This window comes from Acomys minous (assembly GCF_964271855.1).
Source record: "Acomys minous genome assembly, chromosome: 7".
NCBI classification, from domain to species: Eukaryota; Metazoa; Chordata; class Mammalia; order Rodentia; family Muridae; genus Acomys; species Acomys minous.
In genome coordinates this window covers 45200556-45217572 of record NC_140488.1, presented here as the reverse complement: position 1 = coordinate 45217572, position 17017 = coordinate 45200556, and the positions used below count along the sequence as shown (strand labels likewise).

At 38.5% G+C, this 17017-nt stretch overlaps 1 pseudogene across 1 annotated transcript; it reads right to left on the bottom strand.

The window, feature by feature from the left end:
- Positions 1-13998: 13998 nt before the first annotated feature.
- Positions 13999-14404, bottom strand: LOC311602447 (large ribosomal subunit protein eL31-like; annotated as a pseudogene). The gene has a single exon. The product of its transcript is annotated as a large ribosomal subunit protein eL31-like (transcript).
- Positions 14405-17017: the final 2613 nt, after the last annotated feature.

Sequence of the window (17017 nt, the reverse complement as noted above, 5' to 3'; positions counted from 1 at the left end):
CTTTTGAGGAATCCTTAAGTGTGTGGAGTGGTTTCTCCCCGGGAAGGCAGGTTATTTCTATAACAAATCTACCAAGGAAAAACCGGAGAGGTTTTTCCCACCCCTAGCTGACATTGAGGCTCTGTTTATAAATAGGGAGGGATGTATAAACAGAATTACCAGTTGTCTTTCTGAGTGCCAACGAATGTTCCAACCTCCACACGCAGCCCCTTGGCAAAGGCTAGACATTTAAGGAAATTGTTCTCCCAAAGCTACCCGACCAATGAGTTGAAGGAGTAGATATTTCATTAGCCATATGCTACAAAGAAGAAAGACTTAAAGATTTAGGTCAGAAAAGTCAATACATAAATAATAGATAGCAAATCGCAGCAAGCCTTTTAGAGGTTGTCCTAATATATTACTTCCAAGGTTGTAAATGATATTGTTTAAAACATGTATTCTCAATAAGAATTATGATACATAAAAGTATTCCACATAGAAACCAGGACAAATAATACATAGAATAAAAGCAAAAAAGTAGTGAAGTGATGCTATCTTCAAAGAAGTTCAGGCCATTGGAGTTAAAAACTCTAAATATGCATTTGAAATACATTAAGGGAACTAATAACTGGGCATCTGTAGCTATTGAAAGGGAAGCAGGAGTAGTTTTTTTCCTGAATTACCATGATTTTAAAATTGTATCGGAGGTATTATGCAGACAGAAAAAACGAAGTATATGACAGAATTCATTAATTGTAGTTCTAGACATGATTTTTATGCTATGAATGTGGTAGTCCAATTAGTTTAATTCTAATCAATATTTGTGTGGTCTGTTTGTGAGGCAAGTAGACATGAGCTAAAGCTCTCGTTTCCTTTCTGCAAACAATGTCAAAGAGATTTTCAGGCACCAAGGTCTTGGGCATAGTGTGCTTTAGAATTCATGGAACATCTTTCTTTGTGTTTAAAAAAAAATCAAAGTTCCCCTGAGTAAAGCCTGTGGCTGCAGGATTGGTTTGGGTTGAGCCCATTCGAAAAGATTTGAAGTTAAATTGGCTCTTCAGAAAAAAGTGATGTCTGCTGTTATCCTTCAGTAAGTATTTGTGTAGTATTATGTTCCAAATATGCTAGAGATTGCCATAGAGCAAGAATTGAGGGTTTCTGGAAGACTGTGATTGAGGTCAGGCAAAGGATGACACAAAATAAAGACCTTGTACCCTCTAGAGCAGCTGATTCTGAATTTGGAATGCATCAAAACACACTTTATAAGCCGGGCGTGGTGGCACATGCCTTTAATCCCAGCACTGGGGAGGCAGAGGCAGGTGGATCTCTGTGAGTTCGAGGCCAGCCTAGTCTACAAAGTGAGTCCAGGACAGCCAAGGCTACACAGAGAGACCCTATCTCAAAAACAAACAAACAAACAAAAAACCCCACTTTATAGCAAAGAAATGCGTGATAGACTGGATTGTTATTCTTCTTCAAAACAACATGTTCTAAAGATAGAATTTCTCCAGTGTATAGTTTTCTCTAAATACAAAACGTCACAAGACTGATTTCTCAGGCTGTCCATAGTAATACATACAATTCCAAAAACATACTTTTCCTCTGTGGAAATTGTTCCAACATGCAAGGATAATGTCTGTCTATCTGAATTCAAAACTAGCATACACACACACACACACACATACACACACACATACACACACACACACATACACACACATACACATACACACATACACACACATACACACACACATACATACACACACATACACACATACACATACACACACACATACACACACACATACACACACACATACACACACACATACACACACACACACACACACACACAAACTGGTACAAAACCTGAGAAATATGAGCTAGGTATGTATGAACATTCAAATTATTATCTATTTCATGATCCTAATAAGTTGCAGATATCGATTATTGATGAAAGTAATTTCTGGAGTCATCCTTTCCATAGTTCATGCCATCCCAAACAGCTGGAAGAGTTTATTGTGATGGGGTGCACAATAGATCTAAAACATAGTGCATCTTTGACAATAATACGTATTAGAAGTGTAACATGGAGGAAGTCTGGGTACAATAAGTATCTGAAATAAATACAAATTTTTGAACTCTTCAGCACCCTAAGGACATCATCCTGGGATATGATTTGGTGAACTGTTAACTTAAATGGTGATCATGTCAGCAAAATGACTTCAGAGTTTCAGATGTGCTAGTAATAAAAAAGACCTAGAACTGTACTATATCAACATAGTATAAAGTGAAAAATAAAATAGGTTGCAACACATAGAGAAAACATGGAAAGATGAAAAAAGATATACCAATGTTTCCTTGGGGATCTTGAAGATGAGGCAATTAGGAAAAAAATGTCAATACTTATAGAGATTCAGCTATCCCTGTGGAAAGTGACACAGAACATGAAGAAGTGCCTTGAGTTAGGCCAGGTTGAAATGGTTAAAAACCTTCAGATTTCCCAAGATGCCACTGGTGAAAAGAATGCATCACTGATGACATAATGAAGTCATGATATAGACTGTTTAATTGTGGGCTTAGGAAGTTGGAAAAAAATAACCATTAACATGTAGTCCATGTGTTCCTCCATATTTTGAGAAGAGAAATTTTAGCATGAAACATGAATAAATATGACTATTTTGATAACTCAGACACTAATATGTGTTTATTCAAATCATTGAAAACACTAATAAGTCTAAAATTATAAATAGTAAAAGGTTAGAAAATGTATTACCAATATCTATACAATTTTATGTATTCAGGTTTTTATTTTCATTGTCAATATATAAAGGACTATAGTATTTTAATATACAATGGTACTGGTAAGTACTTAAAAGTTGTGATTCCTAAGGAATTAGCTGAACTCAAGCATAAAAAATATTTTACATTTGTTTCACACTGATTGCTTATGAACACATGAGAGGTATGCATAAAGACTGATTTTTAATATAAACTTATTATGCACATTGATCCATTTTAGATCAATTTTATGTCCTTGGGGTAGGGAAATTGCAGTTCAGCTTATCATTGGATATTTGTGAGTATGTCAATTATTTTCTTCATAAAATTAATATCTTTAAGAAAAACAAATGGAAATTATGCTTTTTGAACTAAAGAGAAGAATGAGAATGATGTTTCCTTCTATACTGATATGAACTATATCAGAAAAGGTGGAGAAAAAAAGAAAGATGGACCAAGTAGAAATTATGAAATTGGCTGAGCAAGGTGGTGCACACCTTTAATCCCAGCACTCACTCAGGAGGCAGAGGCAAAGTGTATTACTGTGAGTTCGAGGCCAGCCTGGTCTCCAAAATGAGTCCAGAACAGCCAAGGCTACACAGAGAAACCCTGTCTCAAAAACCCCATTGCCCCCAAAAAAGAAAAAGAAATTGTAAAATTGAAACGCCAATTGAAAAAAATTAGAACTAAACAGAAGACTTCACAGTAGACTAGAGTAAACAGAAGACAGAAGAGCCAGTGAATTTGAATCTAGAACAATTGAGATTATCATATGTGAAGATCAAATAGACAAAAGAATAAAGAAAATCTAACAGAGCCTCATGGGAGCCAGCTTGGTTAAAGTTCATTAGGCATGTAAGCATATGCACAATCCAAGTCCAAAAAGAGGAAATGGGCAAAATGCGTGAAAATATTGTCTAAAATTCCCAAATGTGATGGAAAACCTTAATCTACACATTGAAGAAATGCAACTCAAAGTTGTCATAACCAATGCCTAATATAGATTTTTGAAAGCAGAAAGGGAATAGAGATATTTCATTTCTCACCAGAAACCACAGAAAGCAGAGGCAATAGAATGCCCGATCAAATCACGGAAAGAACACAACTGAAGTAAACAATTATATATCCAGCAAAAAGACTCCTTTAAAATTAAAGACGCAAGGAGCACATTCTCAGATTGACAAACAGTGACATAATATTTAACTAGCAAATCTGCCCTATAAGAAATGCTAAGGTGGGGAGGCAGAGGCAGGCGGATCTCTGTGAGTTCGAGGCCAGCCTGGTCTATACAAGGAGTCCAGGACAGCCAAGGCTACACAGAGAAACCCTGCCTCGAAAAAAATGCTAAGGTGAGCTGGAGAGACAGCTTGGTGAGTACTAGCACTGGTGTCTCTTACAGATGACCTGGGTTTGGTTCATAGCACGCATATGGTTGTCAACAACCATCTGTAACTTCAGTTCTAGAGGATCCAGCACCCTCTTCTGGCCTGCGTGGGCATTGCATTCACTTGGTGCACAGACAAACCCAGGTAAAACACACACACACACAGAAAACAATGTTTTTTAAAATTCTTAAAGAAATATTGAGGGACTCTTTCAAACTAAAATTAAAAAACAAAACACTGAACAATAATTTAAGTAGATTTAATTTAGGCCTTTTTTGTTTGTTTTTTGAGACAGGAGTTTTCTATGTATTCTTGGCTGTCCTAGACTCACTTTGTAGATCAGGCTGGCCTCGAACTCACAGAGATTTGCTTGCCTCTACCTCCCAAGTGACTTTCTTTTCTCTCATTTATTTAAAATATACCTGCATAAACCAGTAAGTAAGAAATACCTGTTAGTAAGAATACCACTAATTAAAGCATATTTTGTATGGCAATAGTAAGAGTGAAAGGAAGGAAGAAAATAGAGCTTTGTAAAGGAATTTAAAAAAAATCTATGGCCAGATGTGGTGGTGCACGCCTTTAATCCCAGCACTCGAGAGGCAGAGGCAGACAAATCGCTGTGAGTTTGAGGCCAGCCTGGTCTACAAAGTGAGTCCAGGACAGCCAAGGCTACACAAAGAGACCCTGTCTCAAAGAACCAAAAATAAATAAACTATGGATTGACATTAATGAGTTTGTTATATTTTCATTCCTAGAACGAAGGTTACTATCAATAAAATGAAAGGAACCCACAAAATAGGAGAAAATTAAGAATTACGTTTTTTGATAAATTCTAGTATCTTAATATATTAGACTTTATTAACTTAAATTTTTATTTTTCAGAATTTCATACATAAGTACCATGCTGCGTCGTTTCTACCCTTTCCTCTCTCCCTGCAACTCATCTTGTTTTCCCTCCACTCCTTCCCTTTCAAATATATGACCCTTTTTCTCCATAGCCCTTGTTAACACTGAAAGCCACATGATGTCTGTGGCTTGTGCTGCTGCCGCCAGTGACCATGTTGGTGTCTGTGGCCTGTACTGCCACCAGAGACCATGCTGAAACTATGGCATTATATGAAAGTCCCAAATCATTATTAGAAATATTATGTTAAAAAATTTAAAGATGTATGATCTCGTAACTATTTTTGTTAATTACATATACCATACATATTGCATCCGTTTAATGTTGCTTGCATGTATGCATCTTAAAATGTCAATAAAAATACAGCCTGATTTTAAAATTGAGCAAAAGATTGAAAGGACATTCCTCAGTAGAAAATGCACAAATGAGCCATAAACACATGAAAACCACTAATTAATCATTATGGAATAGAAATCAAAACCACAGTGAGCTGTTGTTGCTGGTATATGACTTTAATCCTAGCACTTGGGAGGCAGAGGCAGAAACAGGAGGATTTCTATAAGTTCAAGGCCAGCCTGGTCAACAGAGCAAGTTTCAGGCCAACCAAAGCTACACAGAGAAACCCTGTCACAAACAACAGGAACAACAACAAACCAAACAACCACAACCAACCCCCCTCCCAACACACATACACCCAAATGGCACTCCACAACCACTTGGATCACTATAATTAAAAAGGTAATAACAAGTGCCAGTGAGGATGTGAAAAAACTGGATCCCTCATACCCTGCTGGTAAGAATGGAAAATGGTGCAGGTACTCTGTAAAATGAGTTTTCAGTTTCTTAAAAGGTTGGTTACAGAGCAGCTAGGAGGAGGCCCAGTAATTCTGGTCCTAAATATGTGTACAAGAGAAACTAAAATATTTGTTGACACTAAAATATACGTGCATGTCCACAGCAGATTTATGTAGAGAGGATATCTGAATAGTATATGGACGCAATACCCATCAATAAAAAAAATGTATGGCCTATAGGAACGGGTAGATTAGAAGGTGGGGCATGCAGTGGGCAGAAAGGATTCTGGGATGAAGCCAGGTATAGGAAACACATCTGGGAAGATGTGAGGAGGGCAGAAGCATGGTATCTGAACAGAGGTAACCAGCCATGTAGCAGACTGTAAATTAGTATAAGAGTGTTATTTTAAGTTATGAGCTAGGCCTAGCTATGTGGCCCAGGTATTTCTAAATATATTTTGAAACTCTCGAGTCATTATTCTGGGAGCTTGAGGCAAGGAGAAGAAACATGCTTCCTATTACAGATTTATTTATAATAGACAAAGTCAAATTCCAGATACTAATAAAGAAACAAATACAACATGTAATACCCACATGGTGGAATAATAAGTAGCCACTGAAGGAAGTCCTGAAACACACAAGGATGAACCTTGAAACCACTGTGCTAAGCAAAAAAAGAAAAAGAAAGAAAGAAAGAAACAACAACAAAATGACTAATGATGTCAAAATCACACACTTTATGATTTCACATATATAAGCTATCCAGAATAAGTAAATCTATAAAAACAGGGTGAATTAGTGATTACTTAGAGTTGAATGAAAGAATAACTCTAATGGTATAAGGGAAAAGAAAAAGTTTTAATGTTGTGATGAAAGCTGTGTAAGCCTGAATGTATAAAAAAAAAATCCACCACATTGTTCACTTTTATGAAAAGAAGAAGTTTGTAATGCGTAGATTATATGTCAATAAACAAAATAATTATACTTGCAGAAATATTAGTAAATGTAGGCTTTTCTTCTGGAATGTTCAAAGTCAGAGTCTTAGAGAGCAAGGCTTAGAAGACTGCAGAACTGATTCTGATCATTTAAGCCAAGTCCACCCTACCACCCCCAAAATAGGCTAACTGACAGCTATGGTGAAAGAGTAGGGCACAGAGTTCCAACCAAGAAGAAAAGTACATCTTGTCACAGAACTGCAAATTTTAATTCCCCTGGAACCTGACATTATGGGCTCTTCTGACTTTATAGCCAAGCTATTTACCAAGTAACGTATAGTCAGCCCCATTTTCCCAGTGGGGCTCAGGTTCAAAGACGGGTGTCCCAGGACGACTGGTGTGTCATGGCATGGAGGATACTAGGATTCAGCCAAGCCTGGCATGAGCTAGGTTTTAGATCTCAGTTCTCTCTGCCATGTGCTTTGGGGGAAAGTACATGTTTCTGTTTTCAAGTATTCAGTTAAAAATTACTCCTAGGATTGCTTGGGCTGTCAAGAACCTGAGGATAGATAGGTTGAAGGCCAAGGGGAAAAACCACATGCTATGCTATTGTTCTGCATTAAGAATATAATAATAAAATGACTTCTAATGATATTCTGCTATACTCATAGATCAGTGCCTTGCTCAGTCATCATCAGAGAAGCTTCCTCCTGCAGCAGGTGGGAATAAATACAGAGACCCACAGCTGTACAATGCGTTGAAAATGAGAGATTTTGGAACACTCAGCCCTAGATGAGATGTTTCTATCAAATTCCTTCCCTCCGAGCTCAGGGAACCCCGTGGAAGAGGAGATGGAAAGAGTGTAAGAGCCAGAGAGCATTGAAGATACAAAGGAAACAAGGCCTTCTGGAAACAACAGGACTGACACAATATGAACTCACAGAGGCTGTGGCAGCATGCACAGGACCTACATAGGTCTAAGAGGTATGGGGTCCCAGTGCTGAGAGCTGAAGTACAGACAATCCCCCATCCATAACCAGATCATCCACTTGCAAAGGACCAATTAATTTTCTCCAACTGAGTCTCACTGGGAATACAAAGCACATTTAAGGTCAGCCTCCATGCCCAGCAGTAGAAGGCCAATTCAAAATGAACTCAATGGTTATTTTGCAGAATTTTTTTTTACCTTACTGGACCTTTGCTTATATATTATGAATAATAATAATAACAACAACAACAACAACAACAACAACAACAATAATAATAATAATAATAATAATAGTAACTTCTCTTATGTAAGAAGTTCTTTGGAAAATGAGAGGAAGCTTTTAAGCCAGAATATATGAGATCAGAAAGACAAAAACAGTTCAATTTTTTTCAGCTAGGAAAGACCCTCATGAGTTGGGACACCAGGGTGCCTGTACAGCCATGCACACTCTTGAAAGCCCTGGTACTTTCCTCAACCTGATCGCTTATAAGTAAAAGAAGAGATCTGAAGGAACTGGGGCACGTTTCCCCCATCACTTTCCAGGAAGTTCTAGGATATTGCTATGAGCTAAACTTTGTCTTCTTTGAGCACATTTAAAGCCCTCAGCTATAATGTGACTACCGAGTTTGGAAACAGGACCTATAATTATGTTGAAGATAAAGAATAGATGTAATCTGAGATTGGAGACAGCATAACACAGGATTTGCATTCTTATTTAAAAAGGAAATCCGATGGACTGTCTCTCCTTCTTCATATCTGCACAGTGGAAAAGCCAGATGAGCACACAGTAAGATGGCAACTATATATAAGCCGAGAAGTGGGTCCACACCAGAAACGAATTGTAAGAACACTTTGATCTTGGATTTCTCTTTGCCATAATTGTGAAAAATCAATTTCAGTTCATACCCCATCTGTGATATTTTGTTATGGCAACCCTGGCAGGCTAATAAAAGTGTAGTAGAAATATATCAGTCTGTAAACTTTTATTCCACTTAATTTTTAAGTTTAAAAGCTCTAATAAAAATCATGGATACAATTTATATGTGTCATATGAAAGAAGTGTTAAAGACCAGTGATGTGTGAAGTTCTTCTGCCAGATAAATTCATTTTGGAGAGATCACTGAATAAAGATGCCTCTTTTCCTATCTATCAGCTTAAATGAAGAGCAAAAGTCTGTTTCAGGGTTAGCTGTTTTAACTGAATGAATAACTAAGTCTATATTCAAGGGAAAGAGTATAAAACCAGATTCTATCTAGCAATGGGAGGCATGTGAGTTTGAATACCTTTTCCTCAACTTTTCTTGTACTGAAACACATCTGACATAATTTAGCACTTCTAGCATTTTATGTATACAGTTCAGTGGTGTTAAGTACATACATAATGTTGTGCAGCCATTACCAAATATGCATCTTAACTCTTTTCATCTGGTAAGGCAAGAATTCTATATCCATTAAATAATATATTTCCATTCTCCACCCCACCATTACCATCTGCCTAGACCCTGACATCTACTTTCTGTTGCTGTGATTTTGACTAATCTGGGCACTTTAAGAACAATATTGTAGAACCCCTACCCAGATCTAGCCAATGGACAGGACATTCTCCACAGTTGATTGGAGAGTGGAGTCTGACTTTCACACGAACTCTGGTGCCTCATATTTGACCACATCCCCTGGATGGGGAGACCTGGTGGCACTCAGAGGAAGGACAGCAGGCTACCAAGAAGAAACTTGATACCCTATGAGCATATACAGGGGGAGGAGGTCCTCCTCAGTCACAGTCATAGGGGAGGGGAGTAAGGGGAAAATGGGATGGAGGGAGGAATGGGAGGATACAAGGGATGGACTAACAATTTAGATGTAATATGAATAAATTAATAAAATATATTTTTTAAAAAAGAACAATATTGTACTTACCTTTTTTGTAACTAACTCATTCCACTTAATATAATGTCCTCAAGGTTGATCCATACTGTAGCATATTGCAAGTTTTCCTTTTTTAATTGTTGAATTTTATATATTATACTATAACATATCACATTTTTAAAATTCCGCTCATTCATCTATGAAAACTTGGACTATTTCCATAATTTTAGCTATTGGCAATAATGCATCAATAAATATGAGTGAAGATGCCACTAAAGATTCTGATTTCAGTTTACTTGATACATACCCATAACACTGTTTTCTATACCAGTGGCACTATTTTACATTTCTACCAAAAAGCCTTCTACCAAAGGTTTCCCCGTTGTTCCACATTCTCATAAGGGACATGTTTGCTATCTTTTGTCTTTTTGATAATTGATGTTCTTACTAAAGTGAGGGGATATTCTAGTGTGTCTTTAATTTGCATTTCCTGATGATTAATGCCATTGGGCTTTTTTGTTTGTTTGTTTTGCTTTGTTTTGTTTTCATATTCCTTTCATCAACTTGCATGCCTTCTTTTGAGAGAACTCTTCTTAGGTCTATTGCCCATTCTAAGATTAGGTTCTTCCTTCCTCCCTCCCTCCCTCCCTCCTTTCCTCTTCCTTCCTTCCTTCCTTCCTTCCTTCCTTCCTTCTTTCCTTCCTCCTTCCTGTATTCCTTTCTTTTTTTCTTCCTTCCTTCCTTTCTTTCTCTCTCATACAATACATGCCGACCACAGTTTCTTTTCTCTCCACTTCTTCCAGCTCCTACCTCCCCTATTTCCCAGATCCACTGCTGCTCTGTTCCCCTTCAGAAAAGAGCAGGCCTCCCAGGAATATCAACCAAACATGGCAAGACAAGTTACAATAAAGCTAGGCACAAACCCTCATATTGAGGCTGGATAAGGCAACCCAGTAGGAGGAAAAAGGCAGGCGAAAGAGTCAGAGACAACCCTCACTCCCACTGTTAGGAGTCCCACCAGAACACCAAGCTACACAACCATAATACATATGCAGAGGACCTGGTGTAGATCCATGTAGAGTCCGCGATTGTTGCTTCAGTCTCTGGAGTCCTTATGGGCCCTGCTTAGTTGATTCTATGGGCTGTGTTCTCCTCGAGCCTCTTTAGCCAGTAGGTAGCATGTAGGTGAGTCTCATTTATTTTGTTATGGATTGTTTCATGATTTGAGTTCCTTATGTCTTTTAGAAATATAGCTTGAAAATATTTTACCTTTCTGCCTCTTTCCTTTGTTCTGGAGAAGCCTTTCTGTTTGATATAACCCTTCATTTTTGCTTTTTGTTTCCTGTGTTTTTAGAGTCCTCCCCTCCCCCCAAATTCTCACTCACTTCAATGTCCTGAAGTATGACATGTGTATTTTCTTCTTTTTGTTTCATATTTTCAGGCTATTTTATGCCTACAACTTTAAGTCTAGTTCATTTTGAATTGCTTTTTTATATAACATGTAGGTCTACTTTCCTTCTGCATACAGATAGCCATTTGTCCCAAGACCACATGTTTATATGTTTATTTTGAAAGTCCATATTCTGTCCCATTCCATGTTTACTTTGAGATTATTCTGTCTCCCAGAACTCAACAATGAGGAGCTAATGTTTCCTGTATATGACAGTATAAATTAGTGGTGACAACATATGCTTGGCATGTGTGCCATCCTGGGCTTAATGCTCAGAAACATACATACACACACACACACACACACACACACACACACACACACACACACACTTTACTAGTACCCTGAACCTTTAATTTCTTACAACTCACATTCAAATAATTTTCTCATTTTATTGTTTTTAAAGGCTTATGGATCAATGCTCAACGAAACTGAATGCTGATTGGTAAATAATTCACACAAATGATTCAAAATATATACTATAAAAAATGAAAGGTGATATATACAGACAGAATGAAGATTTATAAAATGACTGGATTTATATACAAGTTATATAAAGAATGACAACATATCAGCATGGCAAGCAGCCACTGAGATGAAAAATGATCCAAGGATATAAATGGTACTTCACAGATGAAGGCACCCAGCTGGACAAGAATCAGTGAAAAATACTCAACTTCACTAGTAATCAGGTAAATGCACATCAGAATGATTGCTCATTTTTCAATCACACACACACACACACATACACACTTAAGCGTGCACACACACACATATGTATGTATATATAATCAATGCCTGATTACATCAAGTGTTGAAACAATGTTGAGAAGTAGAAAATCACATACTTGTAGTGGAAGAGTAAATTGGTTCAATCACTTTGGAGAGCCATTAGGAAACACCTGATAAGCACTCCCTAAGACTCACAATTACACTTGTAGGGTAAGCACTCCCTGTGGCTTAGGAATTACACTTCTAAGTATGTTCCCTAGAGAAAAATCTCTAGCATATATAATCTCCACAGAGACTCCTCTTACGTATGTTCACTGAAACACATTTTAATAGTAAAAACAGTGGGGGGAAAGGACACAACTACAAATAAGAACCCACAGAACAAACTCTGCGTCTTCCAACAGCTATTGATTACCAATAATTTGCTTTAGATCCAGGCACACCAGAATTAAAATGAGTAGACTATATTGACATATATCCGAATGAATGAATCAATCAATGAAGCATTATATCAGGTGTAAAGAGAAAACTGATAGCATGCACAAGGTGCATGGCTTTACAGAGATTTCAATAGTACACCAAAATGCTGGCTTTTAAAAATGCTGCTTCTGGGGCTTGAACTCAGGACTTCATGCTTGTATTGCAAATACTTTTAGAATGAGCTATTTATCCATTCCCCCATAGTGTTTATTATCTTGTTATCTTTGGATTTTATGTATTATACTACTTTAGTCATTAACTACCGTATTCCTTTTAATTATGATGTTATACTGACTGAACTACATGGTACATTTCAGCTTTACCACCGTACTGGTCTCATTTGACCTTCTATTATTTTCTCTTCCTATAATTTTTGCTTTTAATAAGTTCCATATTTCAATCACTTTATCCTTGCATCCTTTTGCCTTCATTGAATGTACAACAAAATTTACTTTCTATTTCTGTACTTTAGGGTTCTGCATGCTAGTCAATATATATAGATTTGATCAATTTTATCTAATATACCTCATTTTGGCTTTTTTTTTTTTTTTTTTTTTTGGTTCTTCAAGTATAAACATGCTGGAGTCTCATGACCAAACTTTGCTAGTCTGAGAGGTTTTGTTTTTATGAGTAAATTCACTATTCTTAGTATGTTCAAAAGCTTTTCATACTGAGGGCCTCATGATACCACAGTTATCTGTTGCATATAGCAGGGGATTATTTTATTAAATAACTATTCCACTACAAAAGTATCATGACTATGGCAGGTATTAAAGGAAAGATAGTCAACTTTCGCTTCTGGGAGCTGACATGGAGTTCCTTAGGAGAAAATGGAACTTTCTATATTGAGAGGTTATACTTTCCACCAAAGCATGCAGTGTAGGGAGGCACATGATAGACAAATATTAATCCTCCCTGACCAGCCACTAAAGGTCATCTAACCTTGATCAATTAGAAGGCACTGGCAATTACCAAATCACCTCAAAATTTGTTGTAGACTGGGCCCCCTCTCTTGTGGCCTCCTAGTCCCACTCTCCCTCCATTCCCCTCCCCCTTCTCCTAGTCCTCAGAAAGGGGGAGCCCTCCTTCCCTATCATCTGACCTCAGCCTATCAAGTCTCATCTGTACTGCCTGTATCCTCTTCCTCTGTGCCCTGGCAAGGCAGCCCCGCCAGGAGGAACTGATCAGCAAGTAGGCACCAGAGTCCAGGGCAGAGGTAGCCCCTATTTCCCATTTATGGAACCCACAAGGAGACTGTGCTGCCTATCTACTACATCTGAGCAGAGGGTATAGGTCTTCACCACGCATGGTCCTTAGTTGGTACATCAGTCTTTGCAGCACCCTTCCCTGGATTTTTTTTGGTTCCATTGGTCTCCTTGTGGAGCTCCTGTCCCCTCCAGGTCCTTCTATCCCACCCCCCTTCTATAAGGCTTCCTGTACTCTGCCCCAAAGTTTGGCTGTGAGTCTCAGCATCTACTTCAATCTCCTGCTGGGTGGGGTCTCTCAGAGGCCTACATCTATGGTAGGCTCCTGTCCTGTTCTTTCTCTTCAATCCCTTCTGGTGTCTATTCTATTTGCTCTTCTGAATGAGAATTAAGCCTTCTCCCCAAGGTCCTCCTTGTTGTTTAGCTTCTTTAGGTCAGTGGACTATAGAGTAATGCTGTATTATGTGGCTAATATTTTTTGGCAGTTCTGCAACATTGATTGACATTCAGTAGGTTAGTTCTCATCCACATTGACTGTCTGTAGATTCTTGAATGTGGTAACAGGCACATAAGTTACCAATGTGTAGATCTTGTTTGGTGAGTCCTCGTCTCCATTACGTTTTCTGAACAAACATATTCAGATGCGATATGGAACATTCCTTATTCCTTTTACCCAGATGCTTTACTGAGCCTGGTATCTATGCGCACATCTGGAGTCCCCATCTCCTTCATGGAAATTTTCCGAATTTCTTTGAGTGCCCGAGGCGCATGGTTCTTGAAGCCTATTCTACGGATGCGCTTGTGAATGCTGATGGTGTATTCTCGGGTCACCACCTCGTTAATAGTGGAATGGCCCTTCGTCTTGCCACCCTTCTTTGCCAGAGCCATTTTGGCCTGGCCAAAGCTGGAAAGGATGGGCACAAGGGATTGTGGGAGGTTAATATTTTCTTATAAGTGAGCATATGACTGAAATATCATGGTCAGATACCATTTATGCACATTTCTGTGACTGTATGATTCTCATCACATTGAAGTGGACAGCTTGGGTTATTTTGTAAGTTCATCCTCCTAATTGCTTCCTTAATGTCTCTTTTATGAGGGGAAGAAGGGAGGTGGATGAGGAATAAAGTAAGGAGCAAAAATGGCATAATGAGAGATAATCCTTTGAATATTAATTTTAAAATATGGATGAAAAGCACTATAATTGTAGTTACATCTTCTTTGCTCTCTGCTATTTCTCTACAAATTTAATAGATGGAGTACCTGTGGGTGCTGCATCACTGAATTTTGTCCTCAAGCTTTTATTGATGCGTACATTCATACAGGATGCCATCTCACCTGACAAGGGGAGTCTTGCCAGTGTTGCTCTGTGGTAGGAATTTAGGGGATGCAACTGAAGGTAGCTGATCCATGACATAGCTGCATCTATGGCTTCAGGTAAAAGGGAACTGAACTTGAACTGTTTCCTTTCTGGAACTGACAGTTCATATGAGTGTCATTTTCAGTTCTGTTTACCGACTTTAGTTTTGTTGTGAATGACACTGGAGACTGTTTCAGAGCGCTATGGACTCTTTAAGGTATAGGATGAGTAGTCTCAATGCTTGAACTGTGAAGTACATTGTCTGCGCAAATATCATTTGTCTGAAACCTAAAAACCAAGGCTGAAACTAGCCATGGAAGGAAGTGACCAGCTCTTGGCATACATGGGATCATGGGATTCAAACCAAATCATTGGGGGGCAGGGTAAGCCGGAGACACAGAAACCAGAAATTTTGTTCTTGAGTTTTATGTAACTACATCAGATCCAAACCTGTTATTTGTTTATGACATCCATTGTGCCTGGATCTCCATCACCCCCATTTTTAAAAAGTCTATTGCTTGCCCCCCATCCATTCTGTGGGCCTCTGCCTTAGCTTGCTTTCCACTCACAAAAGGAACTGACCTTTACATAGAAGTTGGCTGTGCTCTCAGTGCAGCTGTGCAGTACTACTGAAAGGAGCACAGCCAGTTTCCCAAAGGGAATGTCTTCTTTCGGTGTCCAAATTCCAACAAACTCTAGCAATCCAATGCAATGCTCATGAGATGCTGATTGAATAGGCCAGCAGGCAGGAGCCCATGGCAGTGGTTTGGGGAAAGGCTTAGGGACATTTCTTTTGTCCAATTTTGGTTCTTGTTCATCTCGTTTGGACTGAATCTCAGCATATTATAAAAACAATCACAATATTTTCTCATATATACCAAGAGTCAAAGTGTACTCTCTAGGGTGCAGCATGTAAAAAGTTTCCAGAACTGGTGGTGTGCCCTAATTTGCTGTCTATTGCTGGGATAAACACCATGACCAAAAGCAACATGGGAAGAGAGGGTTTATTTGGATTGCACATCCCACTCCCAGTCCATGATTGAGAGAAGTCAGGGCAAGAACTCAAGTGGGAGCAGAGCAGGAACTGTGGAGGAATGCTCGTTACTGGCTTGTTCCCCTTGGCATGCTCAGTTTGCTTTCTTACAGACCTCGGGACCACCTACTCCGGAGGGGCATCACCCAGTGTGGGCTGCGTCCTTCCACGTCAGGCGTTAATTAAGAAAATGACAAACAGACATGCCCGCAAGCCAATCAAATGAAGGCAATTTTTCAACGGAGGTTTGGTCTTCCAAGATAACCCTAATCTGTGTCAAGTTGACAAAAAACTATCATGGTGTACCATTTTATGCTTCAGCACAACTGTGACCACGAACCAAGAGGACTTTATGTGGGTCTTGTGGTTTGAAGAGATTCAAGATGGCTTTTCTTCTTTAACAGAGCACCAAGTTGGTTGGCCTTTCTCTTCTTTGAACACATATCCAGTGACTTCCCAACTCATTACATTGACCCTAGGTCCAGTGACAAGACATAACCGTGTCAGCTTGTCAGCTCATCTGCAGTCCAAAGCAGCTATTATAGGCCATGTAGAATCCTCTCTTCTACAGGTGAGGTTCTGACCCAGTGTCACAGTTAACATTCTGACTTTTAGTAGGTACTCTGAAGCTGACCAGATCTCTAAAGCTACATTTGGTAAGAGGATAGAGAAAAGTGGTAAGAGCACAGGAATCTCCTTAAGCTTTAATGTATACATACAAAAATGTAATTGAGAATCAAATAATATACAATCTAGTTTTAGTGCATTTGCCATGCTGTGTGACCATCACCACTAAGCCCAGAACATTTCTGCTCTTTTCCTGTTAGTAGTCACTTCCAGTCTTCCTCACACTCTGAACCCACTTTCTATCTCTATAGCCATTTATATAAATGATAGACACGGCTTCTTTCGTATGATATGACATATTACAAGTTCATCTGTATTGTAGCATATATTAATACTTCATTCTCATTTGGGGTTGAACATAAGGCATTAGGTAAGTGTATCACTATAGCTTCTCTATTTTTTCATTTGGTAGATGGTTGGGTTGTGTCTGCTTTTTAGCTATACAATAATGCCACTATTAACTTCATGTACATGATTATTTATTTGGTTGGTTGGT